The sequence below is a fragment of the Schistocerca gregaria genome, chromosome 1 (assembly GCF_023897955.1).
Source record: "Schistocerca gregaria isolate iqSchGreg1 chromosome 1, iqSchGreg1.2, whole genome shotgun sequence".
Taxonomy (NCBI): domain Eukaryota; kingdom Metazoa; phylum Arthropoda; class Insecta; order Orthoptera; family Acrididae; genus Schistocerca; species Schistocerca gregaria.
Genome location: NC_064920.1, coordinates 815,763,965 through 815,788,350, shown reverse-complemented (window position 1 = coordinate 815,788,350; position 24,386 = coordinate 815,763,965). Strand labels below are relative to the sequence as shown.

The 24,386-nt window shown below is 44.8% G+C and overlaps 1 protein-coding gene and 1 non-coding gene across 4 annotated transcripts in view; one reads left to right on the top strand and one right to left on the bottom strand.

Annotated features, from left to right (window-relative positions):
* The window catches only part of LOC126270867 (protein outspread), a 705,494-nt gene that overhangs the window by 506,960 nt on the left and 174,148 nt on the right, over nt 1–24,386 (top strand). The window lies entirely within an intron of this gene.
* On the bottom strand, nt 17,783–17,857 carry Trnas-cga (transfer RNA serine (anticodon CGA)). Its single transcript has one exon. It is a non-coding gene; the product is annotated as a tRNA-Ser (tRNA).

The window sequence follows — 24,386 nt, the reverse complement described above, 5'->3', positions numbered from 1 at the left end:
ATACGTTTCTTCTTCCCACACAAGACATTACGCTATCTTCTCAGCAACAAGCAGTATTCAGATGGGATCTCTGAATGAGAAACTCGGTGCCTAATCTTCCATTAAATACAGAACGGGTGGAGTTATTCCTATCTACTGTGTGCGTTTGCGCTGTAATGCTAAACATTTGCATGTAGTACATCTACATCTAACAGAATAGCCTTAATAGCGTTGCAGTTTCAATGGCAAGCAGTGCGCTTTCAAGCACACGTTACACTCACTATTTCACACATAGCTGTCTGCCTTAGGAGCCATTTTAATATGGATTAATCTGGTTATGTACAACGTATTGCCAGTACACACAGCGCCGATAAAGTGAACACCGGAAAGACCGAAAATCAAGGAAAAACTGAGGAAAAATATTTGCCGTTTTCTCTGTGTAGATTAGCTGGAGACTTGTTTAATCGGTGTCGTCCTAGTAATACACTGAAGTAAAGGTTCAGCCGATTAATGACTTTAGAGAACTTGTTAATACGGGTATGTGTTCAGTGTACAGCAACGGATGACTTTGTGGTGAGGATGCGCTCTTGGGAATTGCAGCGCTTCACTAACGTGATTGTACATGCGAGTCACGGTGAAAGTGGACATGTGAAGTCCCGCAGAGGGCATGAAATTGTGCAACTGGGCAGTGAGTAGAAATTGTTTGTGCGGGTCATAAAGGCTAGCAGGCAAGCTCTTGGTTACATAAGACACGGCTGTGGGGCCTCTCCTTTGGAACGCTAACTGCGTTATCCTGCCAGGCGTTAGAGAAGTATCCATAAAACCAGATGCGCCGGCTGTAAAAAGCGTTCCAATCGCACTCTGCCTGAAAGGCTGCTCGTTTGTTGCGTCCGGGTGAGAAAAATAATCAGAGAGGGATTAAGGCGCTTTTTCCTACAACTACGAACCAAAGGCGGTATTCAGAAAAGACGCTGATAATGGAACTCGCTGGTGGGTTCTGTCAAAGTATTCAAGATACAAAAAGACTTGCTTGTACTATCTTAGCGCACCGTAGCTGGATGCCATTGGCATGCTTGTCTATAGCAAGATATTGTTACGCATATGAGGAGGAGAGCAAACAGTCCCTTAAGTCTGATTCCTTTCCGTACGACATTATACACCAGTTTAATTAAACTTTTAGCTTGCGAGACGTTAAGCTCCAACCCGTCACCGTCTCCACCTATACTGCTGCTAATACTACTGTTACAATAGTAATAATAATAATAATAATAATAATAATAATAATAATAATAATAATAATAATAATAATAATAATAATGTATGGATCCTGTTGGATCACACAGTGCTTTTAGATGCGTTTTTCTGTTCTTCCATATCGCGCTTATTCTCTCTTCCTGGGCTATTGTTCTTTATCAGTCCACTTGATTCATAATTTTCTCTTCGTAAACCTCATAGTCTGACTGTAGTATCGAACGGTTTACCTTTGGACTGAACAGATTCCCATCTACTACTTCCACTGCATCTGTCCGATGTCCCTCGAGGTCCTTTTTAACTCGTTGGATCCATGTTATATTCTACAACTTACAGAGGTATGTCATGATCTTCTGTGTGTCCTCGTTGGGAGGCTTGGAACATGATCATATTTTAATCGCTCTCCTCTAATGTCTTCAGCCAGGTTTGGTAATTGACCTATTGCTTTACGAAATTTCAGTCGGTATCAGTAGTCTGATTATCCTGAGTCTAGAATTTTCCTCCTGATTCTTCGTTTTTTCCGTCACGATACTTTCCAGATAGCTTTTTATTATGAGAATGACGTGTTGTAATGTTTAACCTTAGTATGAGAGGACATGGAATTTTTCTTATAACTGTAATTCGTTAAATTTATGCTAAGAGAAAAAACATTTAAGTAAAATGTTTCAAGTTGCTAAGTTGATTACTTGTCCGTATTCATTTTAAGATGTAACACGTGGTTCAAATGTAACCTGGTGACCCTGTCACGTAAGTAATTCAACGATGTAAGCCTCACTCGTGCTTATGCTAAATAATAACTTCACTGCCAATCACCTCCATGAACAGATGGTCTCTCTCTATTTCGATTATCCTTCTTCGCGTTAAATTATGAGCGTTTGCACTGCATATCGGTGGCTCCGCATACTAGCGTGCATTATCACTGCATTTGAGGAATTAACATGGAAGTATTTGGAACGTGGCTACACAGATATGCGCTAAAATTTTGGTGGACAGTTACTGCACCAGTTAAAGGGATGTTAGAAAGAATACACTGCTCGTTAGTTACACGATATTAAAATATATATAATTTGACACTGAAAGGAGCAGAGAAAAGGAAAAAAATTCAGAGACAAAGAGAATACAGTAGGCAACGGAGAAGAAAGCTTGCGCTGGATGACGCGAGGAGCGACAAAATCATCAATTCCTCGCTCCCTTGCACCCGGTGGCTCCAGTGTTCTGTGGTATTGGCCTTCCGAAAAATACTGCCTTACCAGTAGACTTGCTGTGTTTCATTGTTCGCCGTTTGTGATCTCCCGGTTTCTATTATTTTATATTTACAGCAACAGTGTAAAAAAGAGGAAAAAACTATCGAAACGCGAAGTAGACATCGTAACCATACTGTAAGCAAGAAACGGAAACAAAATATATATCATGACGGAAAAAAAAACCTCAGCTTACAGAAGTCGTCGATATTATTTCCAAGGTATCAGTGTACTGAAGAGTTGAGGCGATGTGGCATATTTAGCTCGCTTGGAGCCTGTTTACAATGGCGAACATACAGAGATCGTTACATTATAAAAGTATGTAGTGGTAAAACTAAATATCAGTGTCAAATGAGAAGATCACGTAAAATCAGTATTAGAGGAGACGAATGGAAGATTGAGGATAAAATTTACAGTAGAGATTCTCCGTGCCACGGATTCCGCAAGTCCTTCGCAGGTTTCCGGAGGTATGTGACGTCTACGCACGGTCTGGTGATTTGATGGCGTCCTATAGCGTCCAAGATGTATTCCATCGAGATTAGATTAGTCGAATTTTGTGGCCAATACATCCGTTTCAATTTGTTATCATGCACCTCAAACCGCTGTAGGATGATTCTGGCCGTGGGGCAAAGGACAGTTATCCCGGTGGAAGGTACGATCGCCGTCGGGGAAGACATCAAGCATGAAGGGAGGCCTGTGATCCGCAATGGTGTTCACGTAGGCCACAGCTGTTGTGGGCGCCTTCCATTACTACAACAGGTCTCACGGAAGCCCAGGTGAATGTTGCCCATAGCCTAATGCTGCTCCTATCGACATGGTCCGTGGCACAGTGCATGCTTCAAACAGGCATGCGGGGATGACGGTGTATACCGACACGACCATCAACCTGGCGTAGCAAGAAATGAGATCCACCCTTCCATATAACACGTTGCTACTCCTATCGATCCATGGTCCAATACGACAATCCTGTGCCCACTGCAGTCGTAACTGGCGATGTCGTTGGTCTCCTTGTTCAGCAAAGTGTGCTGGACTGTGTGCTACTAAACATTTGCGCCTGCAGCAGCAATGTGCTCTGTGTTAAGATCTGCCACAGATGACCTCTTGTTCTCCTTTAGAGAGAGGCAAGTCTCCGACCTCACAGTTCTGTGATGAGGTGTGCTCATCAACCTTTTTCTCGCCTTTTCATTAGTGTCGCTTACGCAGTGGGTTTCCCTATTTGCGGCTCGTATCGTCGCTGTATTGATCTCCATGTGTCTCTTCCTCCCTTATATAATTTCCTTCCTACGTCACGTACTCGCAAAACCGTCAAGTGGCATTCAGTCTTTCTGTGAGCAGTGGGCTCATTACTGATGTTATTGAGCACGGTATTTTTCACATATATTCATATTTACGTAAGATAGCAGGTAGACCTCACCAAACCTACTGAAAGGCCCATCACTGAAAAATGCTTAAAGCACTGGTAGGCAGTGATGAAAGTAGTTTTACCTTCAACTTTAGAATCTTCAGGCAGCAAGTGAAACAGTCGGGCAGTGATGGGGAGATTTCAGACGAAGATAAGCGGCAGGAAGCGACCTGTCCTCCCCCACATGTGCTGCGCGAACTCCGCCTAGATGCAACTAATAGAAACCTGGGAAGTACAAGCGCAGCCACTCGTGAGAGCGAAGACTTGCATAAACAGCTGGTCGCGGGAGCGGCTCCACAATAGCCGCAGATGGTATCGGCGGCGCGCGCGCCAGGCATGCGATATGATTGAACGCATGCTAATTCCGAGGCGCCTCCCCGTTTCTTGTGCGTATCGCGGTATCTGGCGCCGCGCCGGGGCATCGACCGGTCGGTCGCCAGCTGTTCCCGCGCGGCGCCGGACTGCTCGCTCTCCGTAGTCCTGGCTGCTGTGTGACGACAGCCAGCGAGTGTGCGCACGGTTCGCGCTTTGCAGCATGTCGCCGGGAGCTACGTCCACGTCTAGCTCGAAGACGGCACCTTCTCACTCGTTGACCATAAGCTCACCACAGGAAATATTAGCACCCGACAGGAAAGGGAACCAGTGGTTGGGAAGGGAGTGAGACAGGGTTGTAGCCTCTCCCCGATGTTATTCAATCTGTATATTGAGCAAGCAGTAAAGGCAACAAAAGAAAAGTTCGGAGTAGGTATTAAAATCCATGGAGAATAAATAAAAACATTGTAATTCTGTCAGAGACAGCAAAGGACTTGGAAGAGCAGTTGAACGGTGGATATAAGATGAACATCAACAAAAGCAAAACGAGGATAATGGAATGTAGTCGAATTACGTCGGGTGATGTTGAGGGTATTAGATTAGCAAATGAGGCACTTAAAGTAGTATAGGAGTTTCGCTATTTGGGGAGCAAAATAACTGATGATGGTCGAAGTAGAGAGGATATCAAATCTAGACTGGCGATGGGAAGGAAAGCGTTTCTGAAGAAGAGAAATTTGTTAACATCGAGTGTAAGTTTGTGTCACGAAGTCGTTTCTGAAAGTATTTGTATGTAGTGTACCCATGTATGGAAGTGAAACATGGACGATAAATAGTTTAAACAAGAAAAAAAATGGTTCAAATGGCTCTGAGCACTATGGGACTTAACATCTGTGGTCATCAGTCCCCTAGAACTTAAAACTACTTAAACCTAACTAACCTAAGGACATCACACACATCCATGCCCGAGGTAGGATTCGAACCTGCGACCGTAGCAGCCGCGAGGTTCCGGACCGAGCGCCTAGAACCGCTAGACCATCGCGGCCGGCAAACAAGAAAAGAAAAGAAGCTTTTGAAATGTGGTGCTTCAGAAGAATGCTGAAGATTAGATGGGTAGATCACATAACTAATGAGGAGGAATTGAATAGAATTGGGCAGAAGGAGTTTGTGGCACAACTTTATTAGAAGAAGTGTTCGGCTGTTAGGACATGTTCTGAGGCATCAAGGGATCTCCAGTTTAGTACTGGAGGGCAGCGTGGAGGGTAAAAATCGTAGAGGGAGACCAAGAGATGAATACACTAAGCAGATTCAGAAGTATGTAGGCTGCAGTAGGAACTGGGCGATAAAGAAGCTTGCACAGGATAGAGTAGCATGGAGAGCTGCATCAAACCAGTCTCAGGACTGAAGACCACAACTACTACCCCTCTCTTTTAAAAGAGAACACTTTTCGCTCTGGAGCCCTGTAGATGGTGTAGAAATGGCAATAGGTGGTCAGGAGCCACTGTACCGCTACTTTGTATGAATGCGGAATCCGCAGCTGAGATACATATTAAGTAAATTGAAGGGGAATGGGGGAGAAAGGGAAGGAAGTAATGACATCAGCTGAATCTGGAATTTGTCGGGATCAGAAGCGATGAGTGCCAGACCAGGATTTGAACCTGGGATCTCCTGCTTACTAGGCAGTTGCGTTAAATAATGCGCCACGCGGACACAGAGTTTATCGCGAAAGTGTATTTCGGCACGCTCTACAGTCGTCTCACACTCTCGCCTTGCGCCACCTATCTGCAGTCTACTGTCCTCCATACTCTCTAATTTTAGATGCCCGCTGGAGCTCGAATGTGAAAGCGCATTATAGATTGCGTGGTGCATATTCTTCCGGACATAAACTGTATGTCCAGGTGGTGCAGTGGTTAACGCAACTGTTTAGTAAGCAGGAGATCTCGGCTCGAATCCCCGTCCAGCACACACATCCACTCGTCACCACTGATTCCGCACAAAGTCCCGCTGCAGGCATCGTTACTTCCTTTCCTTTCCTTTAGATTCTCGCATCCCCCCTCCTCCTTCGCTTTATGTAATAAGCTGTCTTTGTGCCAATCGGTTGTTTAGAATTCGCGGAGTCAGACTGGTTGACGTGAATATATGACAGTTTGAAGGAAAGGAGCTATCGTCTTCGGACGTACCAATGATCACACTATGAATGAAATTGCTCAATTTGTTGGGATATTAGCGCCGACTGTCCAGTGTCTACAGGTAATGGTCTACCACACCCAGCCATGTAACACGACGTAGTAACAATAGTCGTGGAAAGGTCACAACCGTTAGGGACCTGATACGTGCTCCACGCCTTATCAGTGGCAATCGGCTTTAAATCCAACTTGAACCGCGTGCAACGGACATTTGGAGTCACCGAGCGAGGTGGCGCAGTGATTAGCACACTGGATTCTCATTAGGGAGGATGAGGGTTCAAATCCCCGTCCGGCAGTCCTCATTCAGGTTTTCCGCGATTTCCCTAAATCGCTTCAGACAAATGCCGGCATGGTTCCTTTGAAAAGGCACAACTGACCTTCCCCATCCTTCGCTAAACCGGTGGGACCGATGACCTCGCTGTTTTGCCCTCCCCTCCGCCTCCCCCCCCCCCACTTCCCAAACAAACCAACAAACCAACCAACCAACCAACATTTGGAGTCTGGTACTTCGCAGAGGGCCATTGCTCACAGTGGCGGACAGAGCAGCACGTCTCGAGTGGGTCAAACAACACAGAAACTCGACATTAGCTGACTGTGACCGTTGGTCTGATCCAACGAGTAGTTCCCCAGCCTTTTTTTGTGGCTGTTTTTTGTACCGTGATTGGACCCGCTCGTTCAGGTCACAGTAGACATGAACCACTATGTTTATCTCAACATTATCGGTAACAAAGTGGTGTTCATTCTTATGCATGTTTAGGTTGAGTATGCTGTGAACATTGCCTTCTTCCAAAATGAGAGTTGCCGTGTTCACAATGCTGTACGCTTACGTTCCTTGTTTGATGAACAGTTAGCTACCGTATAGTACCCGACTAGTCCGCTAAACCACTCTTGTCTTAATCCCGTAGTCAACATCCCCGCAGTTTGATAGCTCAGTGGGAACGACTATTATACCGCTAATCTTGTCTCCATTTGGTTAGGTCATATACAAAGAAACCTGTCGACTAAATTCCTTCTCGAACTAAGGCCGTTATGTAGTTTAGAGGCGCCTTTGAACTATGTTACCGTGATACTTGCTGCACTTATAGGCACCGTACTATCGGTTGGAAAATCGACGAACACAATGTAAGAAATATTCCTTCGTCCTGACAGGCCTCGGAAGGCCCAACGGTGCCGACCGACCACCGTGTAACCCTCAGGGGATAGGTATCACTGGATGGAGACATGAAGGGGCATGCGCTCAGCACAACGTTCTCCCGGCCATTGTAGGCTTTCGTGACCGGAGCCGCTACTTATTAATCAAGTAGCTCCTCAGTTGTCCTCACAAGGGCTGAATGCACCCCGCTTGCTAACAGCGCCTGGCAGACCCAGAGGGTGACCCATCCAATTGCAAGATAAACCCGACAGCGCTTAACTTCGGTGATCAGGCGGGAGCCGGTGTTACCACTGCGGTAAGACCGTTGTCAGAAAGACATACATTCTAAGGCAAAAAGCTACGCACCACCAAGGAATTCCCCGAATACGGTGAAAATCGGTAGATGTGATGCACATTTACAAACAAATGATTACAATTTCAGAAAAAAATGGACGATTAATTTAAGAGAAAGAGATTCACAAATCGACCAACCTAAATAATGCTTTGGTCCACCTCTGGCCCTTATGCAAACAGTTATTCGCCTTGGGATTGATTCACAAATTTGTTAGGCGTCCTCCTGAGCGATCAAATTCTGTCCAACCGACGCGTTAGATCGTCAAACCCCGAGCTGGTTGAGGGCCCTGTCTGTAATGCTCCAAACATTCTCAGTTGGGGAGAGATCCGGAGACCTTACTGGCCAAGTTATAATTTGACAAACAGGAAGACAACCAGCAGAAGCTCTCGCCGCGGCCGGCGGGCGTTATGTTGCTGAAAGCCCAGGATGGCTTGTCATAAAATACAAGATGGGACGTACCGCTGTGCTGTAAGGATGCCGCGTATGACAACCAAAGGCGCCTTTCTATGAAATGAAATGAAATGAAATGAAGGGGCACCCCCAGACCATAACACTTGACAGTCGGGCCGTATGGCGGCGACAGTCAGGTTGGGATCCCACGGATGTTCAGGGCGTCTCCAAATACGTCTTCGTCTGGCTGGAGTAGATCTGTCTACAGCGATGATTCCCGCTTCGAACGGAGCCCCGACGACCGGCAAAGACGTGCCTGGAGTCAACCCATACATCGGTGGGCCGACAACCTACTGTCGCCCGCCGTACGGCCCGACAAACTTTTCATAGCACGACTCTTTTAGTTGTCATCCGTGACACCCTTACATTTCAGCAAGATAATGCCCACCCGCACACCGTGAGTGTTTCTAGCGCTTATCTCCGTGTTTCTCAAACCCTACCTTACCCAGCAATGTCGCCGGATCTTTCACCAACTGAGAACGTCTGGAGCCTTATGGGCAGGACCTTCCAATCAGCTAGAGAATTTGACGACCTAACGGTTCCAATTCGACAGGACATGGCACGATATCCGTCAGGATAACATCCAACAACTCTACCAATCAATGCTAAGCCGAATAACTGCTTGCATAGGGGCCAGAGGAGCACCACCGCGTTATTCACTTGTTCAATTTGTGAAGCTCTTTCTCTTGCATTAATCATAAAATTTTTCTGAAATAGTAATCCTTTTTATTTGTACATGTACATCACATCTACCGATCACCGTCCAATTTGGATAATACCTTTGTAGTGTGTCATTCTTTTTTGTCTTAAGAGTGTACTTGCTTTAGTCAACAGTCGCACAAGTCATGTCCCATCATCAGGCCATCTCCTGGGACGCAGTAGTCAAGCTCACTGGGACGCAGTAGTCAAGCGCGCTTCCGAAGGACGTAACACATTTAATTCAGTGAATCAGACAGCTGGCTGGGCCTAATATGCCGGGTGCGCCAAAGAAATCATGGTGCTTTCGTTATCTGCAGTTGCACAATATCTCAGAATGGAGATGACCGTGAAAATGTACTCGAAACGCGATCATTGTCAACGTGGCTTTCAAAATACTGTTTTTACCGTCTCCCTTTCTCGCGAGAGCTGGAATCAGGTACATCGACGAGAGGCTACTTCTAAGACCCACCTTTCTGTGTAGAAAAGATGGTTTACAGTGTAGCCTGCGGTCGTAATCGACGTTGTTACAAACAGAGTAATAACCAGAGTCGGCGACGGGAGAAGTTGTGGCCTCGTCGCGGGACTTCCTCCAGTATTCGCGAGGAGTAATCCTGCGAAACGGTGGTAAGTTTAGTGGATGTAGACGGAGGACTCTGAGAGCTCCTTTCTCTCGGCATTTCTTCCTGTGACGTTTAACCAAAGCCTAGTTGCCTAGCTTTACACAAAATAGGGTCTAATATTTGTTAAACCCCTCACGTTCATTTGTTATGGAGACCGTTGAAACTGAGCAATCTCCGTTTTGATACACTTAACGCGTTTGTCTTAATTTTATATGTTACTAATTAACGACAGGCAGTTGCTCATGAGCATCAGCCAGTTAATTATTTGTAACAGAGTTGGGAATCGTCATGTGAACGGAGCCTTAAAAATTTGGTGCTAGGTGCAGAGATGCTTGTTCTCTGTCGCCTTAGTAAGACTTTAAATGTGCGTTGCTTAAGCAATGTTCATACTGAACTAGAATCACCGAACGGCGGCAAGGAACACAATACCACAGGCCGTACCTTCAAAGTGCATGAAAAAGTCAAGTAATATGGCAGTGATCAGACACGAGTCCGTCTAGAACAGCAAAGCTGGTGGTACTGCGTTCGAACAAAGAGAGGAAAAAGTTTTTCTTCTTCGAAGAATGGCCAAAGTTTAGAATCGTGTTACTTGCTCTCAGGATTAAGACTCGAGTGCTTTGCTAGCAAGTCATCACAATTACTGGTAATACTGCGGTAGTGACAAGCAGTGATGGAACAGAGTTGGTGTATTGTACATGAATACGCCAAGGTCAACTGGAACATCAGCTTTTTTGTGACGTAATGTAGTGGGCGTGACGACAGACCAGCAGGAAGCACTTAAGCACAAGGGAAGACCCTGGCCGAGGTCACCTCTAACCCACTGCAATCAACCTTGACTAGGTGCACCTAGGAAACGCAAGTCGTCACCAAGGACTTGCTTATTTACATATTTTATATCTACCCACACTGTTACTCCCACCTCCGCCCCCGTCTCTCTCTCTCTCTCTCTCTCTCTCTCTCTCTCTCTCTCTTTCTCTCTCTCATATACAAGGAAAATAACGCTGACGTGAGCTACCTTTTCCCTGTTAGGGGGCGAGGCGTACAGTGGTGAATCAATTGAGATATTAGGTAGAAGTGAGGTTCGCATCTCGGATGCAGTTGTGTGTAATTTTTTCCATTTTCCTTCACCTACATAAATCTCTATATTTGTATGTCGACATATTTTGTTAGAGTTCAACATTGTCAATTCCTTATCCAGTCGTTGGACAACTGCAATGGTGTTGTGCCTCCAAGGGTCCCCTATCAATCTGACATTAAATCGATGGAAATGTGAATGAAGACAAGTTACGGTAATGAAATTATAAGGTGCAATAACTTCTCTAGATTGTTAGATGCCTAACACAACTAGCTATTTCTCAAATAGTTTCATTTTGATTGAACGAAAGGTATTTACTACTCTTTGCGATGTACAAGTACATTAAATATAGAAGCAATTAATGGCTTTCAAACTGCAATGGAAGTAAGATCTTTTCATACTCTTCAGAGACTTCATAAAAAGACAGACAAAAATTCCGTTACTGCTGCCTGAGTAGATAAAATCACTGGCTGCTGTTACAATATCTGTGTTTCTATTCCCAGTGGAAAGGTCTAAAATGGTGTACATACAGCCTTAGAGGCCAATCCATAAATTTAGGAGCGTATATAGGTTAAATGTTCTAGCACGGGAGTTTATCCCCAGACCAGTGTTTCAGTTTAACTGCCTTTCTGATACAGATCGCCTACTATCTTCAATGTACATTAATGGGGGTACTAGAGTATCTTGAAAACCTTAGTGTACTTGAACGATAGTATAATTTAGTCGTTCCATGTGGGATCGATTATCTTGAAATATGGTCAAATTATCAAAAAAATCATGAAAATCATGCTTTACTGTATAAATGTGGAAAAGTAAGACCGTTAGAATTCTCGGAAGTTCAGCAGTTTCGCAGAACGGCTACAACACCTTGTCGATATGTATGTTGAACTACAGACACTAAAAATACCTTGCGCGTAATTTATTGCATAATCGAAACAATTTTTGAAAACGTTTAATAAACCGATAACTTTATTCCTCTACGTTCGCCTTGTTTTAGTGTATAACAAAGATGCTAAGTACTACCTGTTATACGACAGTGTGACATTTATAATGTTGTAATCGATGCGTTAACAGTATTGGTTGTGACGATTGCTGTTGTATGAGGCTTTTGACAGTTCGAAGTCGAAAATGCTTAAACGGGGCGGAGAGGAAGTAGTAGCAACATTGCTTTATAAATGTGAATGCTGAGTAGTTAATAAATACAAGTATTGGTGCAGTCAAAGACAGACTAATGGTATCATGCCTGAATGAAGTAATTCGTGTGTGTGTGTGTGTGTGTGTGTGTGTGTGTGTGTGTGTGTGTGTGTGTGTGTGTGTGTGACAAGAATGGGAAGGCGGGTCAAACCGGACAAGGAGTCCTGAACATATTTCATTACGCCTACTCCTATTGAGAAGCTGTGACGTTGGTCGATATCTGTCTCGTATAAAAGTGGGCGTGTCCTCAGGTGAAAATGAAGTCACCTCTTTTTTAGTGCTGTAGCACACCGCTTCTCTGCCTTTGGGAGACCTGCTGTCGTAATTGTTAATTATCCGATCCGGTTTTTGATTTCGGATGTTTACGACCAGGACGTAATTTAGAGCGTCCTGCAGCCGCCTCATTGACGAGGCTTTCTCTTCCGTGATCGTGTAATACTGAGTGGATTCCACAAGCTATTGCTCACTTGGAGATGTTTCCAGTGCTCTACGGGGTATTTTTAAGTGTTTGTGGGGGGACTGAGGCAGAAGGTAACCAACATTTACATGCAGTGTGAACTGATTGAAAGGATAAATGATAAAAACTTATGTGAGTTGCTAGAGCTCAACTGTTTCGTGGAGTCGGTCGTAATCTTACGGAACGTACTAGAGGCATGCTGCACTAATGTGGGGTTTAGATCACAGATGGTAAATCCTTAGGAAATTCTGAGTCTCGGAAACGAAGGGCCTTGGTTTAGCCTAGGCGTGTCTTACTTTTCGCCAGCCATCCTGTAAGGTTTGTGGAGAAGTTTTGGTGACTGCATTGGACTTACCTGAGTTTGGTAATGTGGATCTAAACTGTATTCTATACGTGGCTTCTAAAGTGTTTGTTTATGCAGAACTGTAGACAACTTAAAACTACTATACCTAAAATTTTATGTTATGAGACCCAAAGGTATTACAAGGAATCAGTTCTAAGGCTGAGTTGAGTTTGTAATTTGTACTCCGGTACCCACATCAGGAGTTTCTCAGATTGCAATGAGATAGCCATAGGGCAGTAACGATGAAATTGTAATAACTTTCTGTCGCAGGCCAGAGTGAGGCCGGTAATTGCGGGCTTGTATGAAAATAGTGGATGGCCGTAAACCAACAATACCAGGTCTAAAAGTATGAAATGCGGATTTTTTGTGTAAAAATACGTGTTAAATTCAGAAAAATGATAAATGGTGCTTTGTTCAAGGTATGCTCTATCGTGTGTTAAACATTGTTCGCATCTTTCGGGCAGTTATTGAAAATTTTCCCTTTCTTGCGAACCATCCATCGAGCCATTGTTCCACATCTTCGTACGAACCAAGCGCTGCTCAGCAAGTGCGGGGCCCATCGGTGCAAACAGTTGGTAATCTGAAGGAGCCAATTCTGATAAGTAAGCCGCAAGGGGTAGAACTTCACAAGCATGTACTTCCAACGCGTCGCGAACCCATATGAGGGAGCGCTGTCATAAGGAAAATGACTTTGTGTTGCCTCTTTAGGTGTTGTGGCCTTTTTTCAAACAGCAACGATTCAAATCGATCAATTGGTGTGGTAAAGTTTAGTATTAACCGTTTCCCCAGATTTTAACAGCTTGTAATAGACCATGCCCTCTGGTCCCCCCAACACAGAGCATCGTCTTTGTGCCCAAGTGATTCATCCCCTGTAACTACCCCACGCAAAAATGACTTCCTTTTGTACCGAGCAAGCAAAATGTCACGTTTTTTTCCCCGCTTTTCCATTTGCCTGTCGTTCAACTCATATGGTACTCCTCTGTCTTCTGAGTCTTTCCCGTCTCTCGTAGCCGATTGGAAACAGCTTGCTAATTAACGCCTAATTGCTCGAGGACTTGGTTTTGTGATTGCGAATCATCTGCTTCCAATTTCACATCTTCATCCTTCCTTGTGTGCAACATCGAAATCCCAGTTTTTGAGACGCCAAAACAATCGTTAAAGTGTATCTTGAGGTGGAGCATGTTCATCATAAGCTTCTGGAAGTAACTGGTATGATTCAGCAGCAGTTTTCTTCAAATGAAAACAAAAAATTAATGCTGCCCGCGAATGCTCTTTGTTCCGCATTAATTTCGACGTATTGAACATAACACAACACTATGTACACAATTTTCCAATTTATCACTCGAGCACATCTGACACTTGTTGATGACACAATAAAATGACAGCGTCAAATCGTTATAGCGCAAACTGCATTGATGCGACATCTGTTGTCTGAAATCCACAATTCATACTTGTACACATGGTATATACTTTCTGTACCTAATACGGTGTGACTATTTCCATTACTTATTCTGAAAGACATAGAAATCAGCAGCGAACATCCTTTCGATTTCGCTGGTGTAGGAGGGTGCTTGCAGTGTGTACTTGTGCCGACTTCCGCGAATGAAGATCGCTTCCTGATTTTTAATTCCTTCTTCATTCGGGAGAGGATTCAAAGCACAACTTCGGTTGACATACAGCTAGAGAAACCTTATCGCATTAAATATCAGCCTCCTCCTGGATGTGAGGGAACACCTCTGCGATTCAGTCTTTACTCCTCTTACCAAGTGTGAGCCTCTGTACAGCCTTGAGAAACTGCTGTAGTCATCTAGGAGCCCTAGACAAATATTTACCTTCTCTTAGGCTGCTCTCAGACGTACATGGCTATTCGCATTCGTACGGAGGAACGTAGCTCACGTTATCATGTCAGCTCTCCCAACAGTGGGAAGAGGTAGTTTCGTCTGTTGCCCGAAGCCATTTGCCGCGAAAGCAAATGCTGATAGATAGAGGGGGGATGTTACTCGTGGTCTACGCTTAGCGCCTTTGATTACTAATCAAAACCTCTTGGGTCCTGGGATCTAACCTATGCACTGCTTACATTCTGAATAAAAAATCTCATCAGTGCCGTCCGAAGACTACCGATATAATGAATCACCCTCTTTTTGTTAACGGCCTTGTTAAAGAGGGCGTAGGAACAGACAGTGTTTCAGGACAATCTTGAAGTGTAAAACTGAACATAAAAGTCGAAAGGATCAGCAATGATAAACGGCGTGTGGAAGCAGAAGGAAATGGAAACCGATGCATTAAACACGCACAGTGTGTATCCTTAGGGCATGTGGCCGGTAATTGAAAAAGTGTCATGATTATGTCTCCATTGGCAAAAGATTCCGGACTAGTCCCCCATTCGTATGTCCGGAGAGAGCTTACCAAGGGGGAGGTAACTATGGAAAAAGTAATGAATAAGGGAAGACCGTCGGAACGTGAAATGTCAGAAGCTTGAACGTGGTAGGGAAATTTGAAAAAACTGAAAATAAAAATGCTAAGGCTCAATCCAGATGTAAGTCGGGTCAGTGAAGTGAAAGAGTACAAGAATTTCTGGAGAGATGAGTATAGGGTAATGCCAACAGTGATAGAAAACGGTATTTAAGCGGGCTGGTACGAAATGAGGGGGGGCTCTCCATAGAATCGACCAAGAATGCTACATTCGAAAAACACTGACAAGGAGAAGGGACAGGATGACAGGACATCCGTTAAGGCATCAGGGAATAATCACCATGTTACTAGAGGGGGCTGTGGAGGGTAAATACTGGAGAGGAAGGCAGAGATAGGAATAGATACAACAAGTAATTGAGGATGTAAGGTGCAAGTGTTACTCTGAGCTACAGCTGAAGCAGGAGAGACATCCGTGCCGAGTTTCATCTAACTCAAAGCGTAAAGGGGGAAGAGAATATATGTGAACTGCGAAAATGGGAGAAGTGGCTTAAGCGTGAAATAATTGCAGTATATATTCATGTGATTTAAGCAGCTTGGTGAGTGTTTCATCACTGCGATATGTGGCTATACCAAATACTGTCAGTGACGGAATATCGCCCGCGGATCAATCGACCCGAAGAACAAGCAGTGTTCTATTCACCACTTCAAACAAATGCAGACAAGAATGTTCAGTAGAGCTGCATGAAGAGAAATAATCTGTTATAGTGTACGCAGTGGATTTGAAGTTGCACTGCAGCAATAGACGTGAACAGTTTAATCATGAATCAAAAACTACAGATGTTCGCTTGTATGTTCTTCATATAACGTTTCGGGATTTTCAGCGTACTCCAGAGCGGAAGTACGTGATGTTATATCTCACATGTGCCCTACATGTTTCGTTGTCATGTTTCCTTCCAGCAGCTTTTATGTCGTCTCACAAGCTTTCCGGAGAGGTAACTCGTTGCACTAGGCAGTACAGGCGTTATTCTTCCAAAACATCAGAAATATGGAACTCAGTCGTCTTGTCATATTTGTGTCGCAATGCGCAGAGGGCGGATCACATCTCTCATATTTATGTTTTGCATGGTTTTCCTAAATGGCTCAAGGAAAATGCCCGGATAGTTCCTTAGGACAGAACACGGTTGTTTCCTTCCCTATCAGTTCTCTGTACGAACTTGGTTTCCTTCTGTAATGACTTAATTGACGATGGCACGTTTAGTCCTAATGTAGACTGCAGCAATATATCTCCAACCGCTAATGAAAATGTTTTAATGACCGTAGCTGTAGACACATACATTGACAACTATAAAGTAGGATGCGCCATTCCTATGTTTTAAACCAGAAGAAAAACGCCTTAATAGAAACCATCCCGTAAGTCTCGGCAGTCGTATAGGTGCTAGAGAACCGCGCACGCAACCCGCAACACGATGTTGTCACGCGGGTTGTCTGATTTACGCGCGCTAGGCGTAGGCACGGGGCGCGATTTGAGGCTTCTCCATTCAGATGTGACACGTGGTTTCACCCGTGTCATTTATTACTTCATTGTGCAGCTAAAGTGCCACTTTATTTTCTCAAAGCTTCAGTCAGCCATAAAAATTTTTGACTCGCTGAAAATCTTTACAAGCTACAGATTATTATCGTTATTATTATCATTGCCGGCCGCGATGGTCTAGCGGTTCTAGGCGCTCAGTCCGGAGCCGCGCGACTGCTACGGTCGCAGGTTCGAATCCTGCCTCGAGCATAGATGTGTGTGTTGTCCTTAGGTTAGTTAGGTTTAAGTAGTTCTAAGTCTAGGGGACTGATGACCTCAGATGTTAAGTCCCATAGTGGTCAGAGCCATTTGAACCATTATTATTATTATTATTATTAGTGTTACGAAAATCTGGTATTACTACAAGCTCACACCTAATACCAATATAGTTTCATGGAGGTTCGTTCCCAATTCTTGAATTTTCCAGGTCGTCGTCCTTCAGGCATTGGTATCTGGGAGTAAAACAAGTTGTGATACTGTTCGCAAGTCTACAAGTTTGAATCCCGGAATTACACAGCACAAATGACGAGATAAGCTCGACAGGAACATGTTTAAAACATAAAACGCTAGACTTCTTAACTCTGTAATGATTTTTCACTGTATGTCGGAGAGAACAGGTATCTGTCGTCTCATCATAGCACAGTGCAAGGTGACATCTAGTATTCTACCTGCGCCTATCCGTAAAACAAAAGCATAAACAAACCTCTTTTCTGTTGCCGTTGGAACTAGAAGCTGCCCTGCACTTCACGCACAAATCAACAGAGTGAAGCAGTTCGTTTTCTCAACCGTGTAACATTTATCCTAAAAGGTGACAAGTATCTCTCACTCAAACAGTAAAGGAAATGCTACCATCTTGTAGCTTTTATGCTTCTTTATCTTTTCGTTTCGCTGTCAGTCACGCCACTTCCTTTCCCGCACTCTGCATTTCTTGCGTTCCATCACGTTCCTCTTTCTTTTACTCTGCCATCCCCTTCTCTAACGTCCACTGCTGCCACTGCCCCAAGTTAGTGTGTCGTTTAAAACTGTGTGACTTTAAAGCTGAGAACTCCTTTTGTGGACAAACAAACGAATAAACAATACTGTAACTTCCTGGCAGATTAAAACTGTGTGCCGGGCCGAGACTCGAACTCGGGACCTTTGCCTTTCGCGGGCAAGTGCTCTACCAACTGAGCTACCCAAGCACGACTCACGCCCCGTTTCATATCAGCGCACACACCGCTGCAGAGTGAAAATTTCATTCTGGAAACATCCCCCCAGGCTGTGGCTAAGCCATGTCTCCGCAATATCCTTTTTTTCAGGAGTGCTAGTTCTGCAAGGTTTGCAGGAGAGTTTCTGTAAAGTTTGGAAGGTAGGAGACGAGGTACTGGCAGAACTAAAGCTGTGAGGACGGGGCGTGAGTCGTACTTGGGTAGCGCAGTTGGAAGAGCACTTGCCCGCGAAAGGCAAAGGTCCCGAGTTCGAGTCTCGGTCCGGCACACAGTTTTAATCTGCCAGGAAGTTTCATATCAGCGCACACTCCGCTGCAGAGTGAAAATCTCATTTTGGAAACAATATCGAATTTTCGAGTTTATTAATAGGTATACTGGCGAGATGCTTCTATATATCCGTGAGTCATACCCTCAGGGCTCAAAGGGATAAGCACTACGATCTGAATCCCGGTTCTGGCATGTTGGTTCCTTAAAAATATTCAGTAGGCTATTGCATGTTTCGTATTGTCTCTACTTCTTAATCTTTCTTTCTTTTGTGTAAGACATACGAAAATAGAGGTAGCAGAGTGTATTTACGGACAGCAGCGCGAGATAACACCCAACATCGATGTTCCGATTTACGTAAGGCAGGCCGGGCTGTTTACGGCGGCACACACAACGTGACGTCACTACACCTGCCGGCCGCGGACGCTGGCGCCAAGGCTATCTGCGCATGCGCCCGGAAGCACGCCGCCCTGCTCCGGTCTGTGACGTAACGGCCGGCAGTGCAGCATTTGTCACGCTAGTCTTGCGCCCCCGTTCTATTTCTGCTACGTGTAATGTGCTGGCGTAATGCTTGCAGTAACAGCGCAGCACCATATTGCGACTAAGAGTGTTTGTATTTTATAGTGCAGATGATTAGCATCTAGTTTCACAACATTCGAAGATGGTACTTTCTCATGTATGCAAATGTTAACTCAACAGATGTTAAGCGCATAAGAACGTTACCACTTGTAAAATTCCTAATCAGTAACGGATACACAGATACATTAGAGACTCAACGAAGAAGAGGCAAAATTTGGACCTGAAATAAATAAAATAAATTTGTTCGTCTTGTAAATATATTACTAGGTTGGTTGATAAGATTGACTGCTGCTCTTAGCTGAGGAATATCGGAAAACATGCATATTCGCTGTACACAGAATTCTGGCGAAAGCCCAAAGTAGTCGACGTGGCAGAGAGAGAGAGAGAGAGAGAGAGAGAGAGAGAGAGAGAGAGAGAGAGAGAGAGAGTTCATGCTGTCACAACTCGTTTATTGTGCTTCGTGTTAAAAGTGCCCAGATATATGCATTGTCAGCTTAGTAAATATTATCCTGTAAAGAAAACTGAAGCCCTGGAAAGGATGTCCGCACCGTTGTTTTATACCCTAGAAACAGGGAGGGGCAGTAAAAGTGTTACACTCAAGAATTCTTACAAGAGTGTGAATGCAGGTTCCGTCTGAATAGACCACTGGGCACTTCAGTTCTAATTCTCCGTTTTCTCCTGAAAATTTCTTACGTTATGCATGTCGTCTCCTTTGCTCACATGACTGCTCTTTTATTCTGCCATCTTTTGAAACTAAATCTCTTAGACAAAACAGATTTTGCCAGAGTTTGCTTGCTAGTCTTGAAGTCGAGTTGTGTAGAACCAAAGGCGTGTAGATTTCACAAAGTTGGTCTTCGTTTGTATTGCTCACAGAAACTGCTGCCTAATTACACATCGACCCACATCGTCAATGACGTATATACTGTTCACACTTAGCTTCTCATTTGGCGAAGATACGTCTTCCCATAATTTGAGCATGACTGGCTCTCTCAAATTTAACATTTCACTTTCACGTTGAGTCACACCTCTGGCGGCAATATACACTACTGGCCATTAAAATTGCTACACCACGAAGATGACGTGCTACAGACGCGAAATTTAACCGACGAGAGAAGATGCTGCGATATGCAAATGATTAGCTTTTCAGAGCATTCACACAAGGTTAGCGGCGGTGGCGACACCTACAACGTGCTGACATGAGGAAAGTTTCCAACCGATTTCTCATAGACAAACAGCAGTTGACCGGCGTTGCCTGGTGAACCGTTGTTGTGATGCCTCGTGTAAGGAGGAGAGATGCGTACCATCACGTTTCAGACTTTGATGAAGGTTGGATTGTAGCCTATCGCGACAGGCAACTTACCCGCATGGCTGTAACAGATCGTGCAGCCACGTCTCGATCCCTGAGTCAGCAGATGGGGACGTTTGCAGGACAACAACCATCTACACGAACAGTTCGACGACGTTTGCAGCAGCATGGACTATCAGCTCGGAGACCATGGCTGCGGTTTCCCTTGACGTTGCATCACAGGCAGGAGCGCTTGCGATGGTGTACTCAACGACGAACCTGGGTGCACGAATGGCAAAAGTCATTTTTTGGGTGAATCTAGGTTCTGTTTATAGCCTCATGATGGTAGCATCCGTGTCTGGCGACATCGCGGTGAACGCACGTTGGAAGCGTGTATTCGTCATCGCCATACTGGCGTAACACCCGGCGTGATGGTATGGGGCGCCATTGGTTACACGTTTCGGTCACCTCCTTTTCGCATTGACGGCACTCTGAACAGTGGACGTTACATTTCAGATGTATTACGACCCGTGGCTCTATCCTTCATTCGATTCCTGAGAAACCCTGCATTTAAGCAAGATAATGCACGACCGCAAGTTGCAGGTCGTGTACTGGCCTTTCTGGATACAGAAAATGTTCGACTGCTGCCCTGGCCAGCACATTCTCCAGATCTCTCAATTGAAAACGTCTGGTAAATGGTCGCTGAGCAACTAGATTGTCACAATACACCAGTCACTACTCTTGATGAACTGTGGTATCGTGTTGAAGCTGCATGGGCAGCTGTACCTGTACACGCCATCCAAGCTCTGTTTGACTCAATGCGCAGGCGTATCAAGGCCGTTATTACCGCTAGAGGTAGTTGTTTTGGGTACTGATTTCTCAGGATCGATGCACTCAAATTGCATATATATTTGTCCAACGAATACGCGTTTATCATCTGCATTTCCTCTTGGTGTAGCAATTTTAATGGCCAGTAGTGTAACTCATTTCTTCTTCTCAATAAATGTTCAACAGGAAGCTGTCGTGACTGGACGAGAAGGCCTTGCCTGCGATCAGTTTTCCTTCCTTCTCTCTCTCTCTCTCCCTTTTTTTTTTTTTTTTTTTTTTTTTTAGCACTATGGGACTCAACTGCTGTCCCCTAGAACTTAGAACTACTTACTACTTAAACCTAACTAACCTAAGGACATCACACACATCCATGCCCGAGGCAGGATTCGAACCTGCGACCGTAGCAGTCGCACGGTTCCGGACTGCGCGCCTAGAACCGCGAGACCACCGCGGCCGGCCAGTTTTCCTTGCGAGGTAGCAACGGGCACTGATTTGAACAGGGACATGGCGGTACCTATCTCGTGGCCAAGTTTGCTCCAGCCGTGGCTAAGTGTACGGTTCGCTTCGTCGAATAATAGTGTGTCAGCTTAGTTGTCAGTTTTCGGCAGCATCGAAGTAGTCAGGTGTTTCCTCCCTTACCCCCGATCTTTGACCAGAGTGCGAGTTGAGTCCTTCGTGAACGACAGCGCCTAACCTTTTCCCCCTCTCGCAAAGCTGCAGGGAAGACTGATGCCAGTGTCGTTGGGCAGCCCGGCAATCGCAGGCTGGATGCCGTGGTCGAGCCAGCGACTCGCCTCGTTGCGGGTGTGACGTCATTGACCCAGGCGTACAAGGACGGCACGCCGCACCGCGAGCTGCCGCAACCCCGTGTTCCACGATCGACGGCTTGGCCGCTGTATACTTACTACAGTAGCACGCTGGCGTCTGCCTTCAGAATTACAGAGGCTGAGACAACGTGCCCCAATCAAGTGGCGGCGCTGGGATGAAACACGGTATCCCATTTGCGAAATACGTGCAGTTCGAAATCGACGACGCGTAACTCGAAGGAAGAAAACTATAGATCTTTGGATATCCTTAACAACAGGAAGCACAATATATTCACAGCAATTGGACAAAAATTCAGAAACACAGCGAGAAATGAACGCTTGAACATAAACGCTGGCCGGCCGATCCGGCCGTGCGGTTCTAGGCGCTACAGTCTGGATCCGCGCGACCGCTAGGGTCGCAGGTTAGAATCCTGCGTCGGGCATGGATGTGCGTGCTGTCCTTAGGTTAGGTAGGTTTAAGTAGTTCTAAGTTCTAGGAGACTGATGATCTCAGAAGTTTAAGTCCCATAGTGCTCAGAGCCATTCGAAACACAAATGCAGACGCTAGCCAAGCAGGTTGCACTGTTGTATTTGAACATGAAAGGCATCTGTGCAATGTGCTCAAAATACTGCAAGAGTTAATCGTGGTCACAACAGTATTCTGTGGAGTTGTGACAGCATTATGTCGGAACTAAGCGAATTCGAACGTGGGCAACTTGTTGGTGGTCGTACACGGTGGGTGCTTCCGTAACTAAGGTGGCCTGAGTGTTGGTATTTAAAGAAACACAATATCGAAGTTTTATAACGCATAAAGGGACAGCGGAAAACCATCAGTCACAACGCGGACGAAACTGTGTGTTGAGTGATCGTAACAGACGTTCGTAGAAGAGAATTATGACGAAAAATAAGAGGACAACAGTTGCAAAAGTCAACAGAATGTCGCACTCGTGAACCCTGTCAGCGCCAAAACAACACGAAGAAAGTTAGACAAACAGGGAACTGCAGGACGAATTGGATGTCTAAAACCACTCATCAGTGACGCAAATCCACATCATAGGAAAACATGGTACAGAAGCCACAAAACGTGGGCTATCGAACAATGGAAGAAAGTCATTTGGTCGGGTGAGTTGGTTCCACACTGTTTCAGACTTCATGTTTAGTTTACGACGCAAGAGTGAAACATTGTGAAGGTTCACCGTTGATTTGGGCAGCCGAAACGTGATTTCCATGGGCCCCGTGGTTACTCTCGGAGGGATCATTTTGGCTGATTATGTCCGTCCCATGGTACTACATTTATTCCCCAGTGATAATGCTGTGTTCCCAGACGACAGAGCCACTCCTCAGGACCAGTTTTTTGAGCACGAGGATGATCTGCCTCCATTATCATTACCTAAATTTGCCATCATTTTGCAGGAAGAACGGTATAAGATACCCTTAAAGACCATACAGGACCTGTATTTATTCAGTAAGAAACGACTACGAAGTGTGACTTGGTAATGAGTTGCGTTTTGGTGTTCCCATATTTTTGTCCATCTCCTATACACTTCTTCAAATCGATGAGAAATCCATGGTGGGGGTACGTTCCATTTGGCCACTTATTAAGGTTTCTTCCTGATCCATTCGCGAGAAGAATAATATCTGAAATGGCTGGGTGTGCCCTGTAATTCGTCTAATCTAATCTTACCTTTTCCGATAGGAAGGAGCTTGCTGTGTATTTCTAGATTTCTCACTTACTAACGGTACTTGGAGCTTGATTAGTAGGCTTTCGCGGGAGAGTTGACGTCTATCTCTAGTCGTCTGCCAGTTCAAACTAATTAGCATCTCAGTGGCGCTCTCGCATGAGTTACACAAACCGGTGGACATCCGTGTTGCCCTTCTTTGCTGTCGTTCAACATCTGCTGTTAGTTCTGCTTGGTATGGGTCCCTTACTCGTGAGTAATACTCTATGATGGGTCATACTCACCCTATTGTTTTGTAAGCAATCTCCATTATAAACTGAGTGAACTTCACAAGCATCTTACCAATGAGCCAAAGTCTGACTCTTGCTTTACCTACGATCAGCCTTTGTGATCATTCCATTTCTATCTATACAAATTGTTAATCAGGTTTTTTATGAGTTGAATGATTCCATTTGAGACTCTTTGACACTGTAGTCCTAGGATTAACTTTACTGCGTGTCGTAAGTTTACATTGATTCTGAACAGTCAAAGCAAGTTACCGATTCTAGAACGAAGTAGAAACCTTAATACCACCAGATAATTTATGCAGCTAAGTTCAGAATGAAGCTCATTATATGTAACCGCGTTATTATAAATGTTACCTGCAGGTCATTAATGTATAACACAAATAACGTTTCCAACGTATTTCCCTGGCACACTACTGAAGTTAATTTTACATCTGTTCTTGCACGGTAACATGCTGCGTTCTCCCTACTACTTGTCCCTCATATGATCGTATTTTCATTAACATGAGTGGGCCTGGTACTGAATAGAATCTTTCAGAAGTCAGCAGAGACAACACACTAACTTGGTCCATGGCTTTCAGGATGGTTACCGACGTTTTGTTTTCGCAATCCGTGTAGGCTGACGTAGAGGTGGTCATTGCTCGAGATAACTAATTTTTTTCGGAAGTAGTAAGTGCGCGGTAGAATCTTAAAACGAATTCCGAGCTCAATTTTAAAGACGTACGAAGTCAAGTATTCGCAGTGCAATCCTACTTTGGAAGGTATTACAGGTAAAATG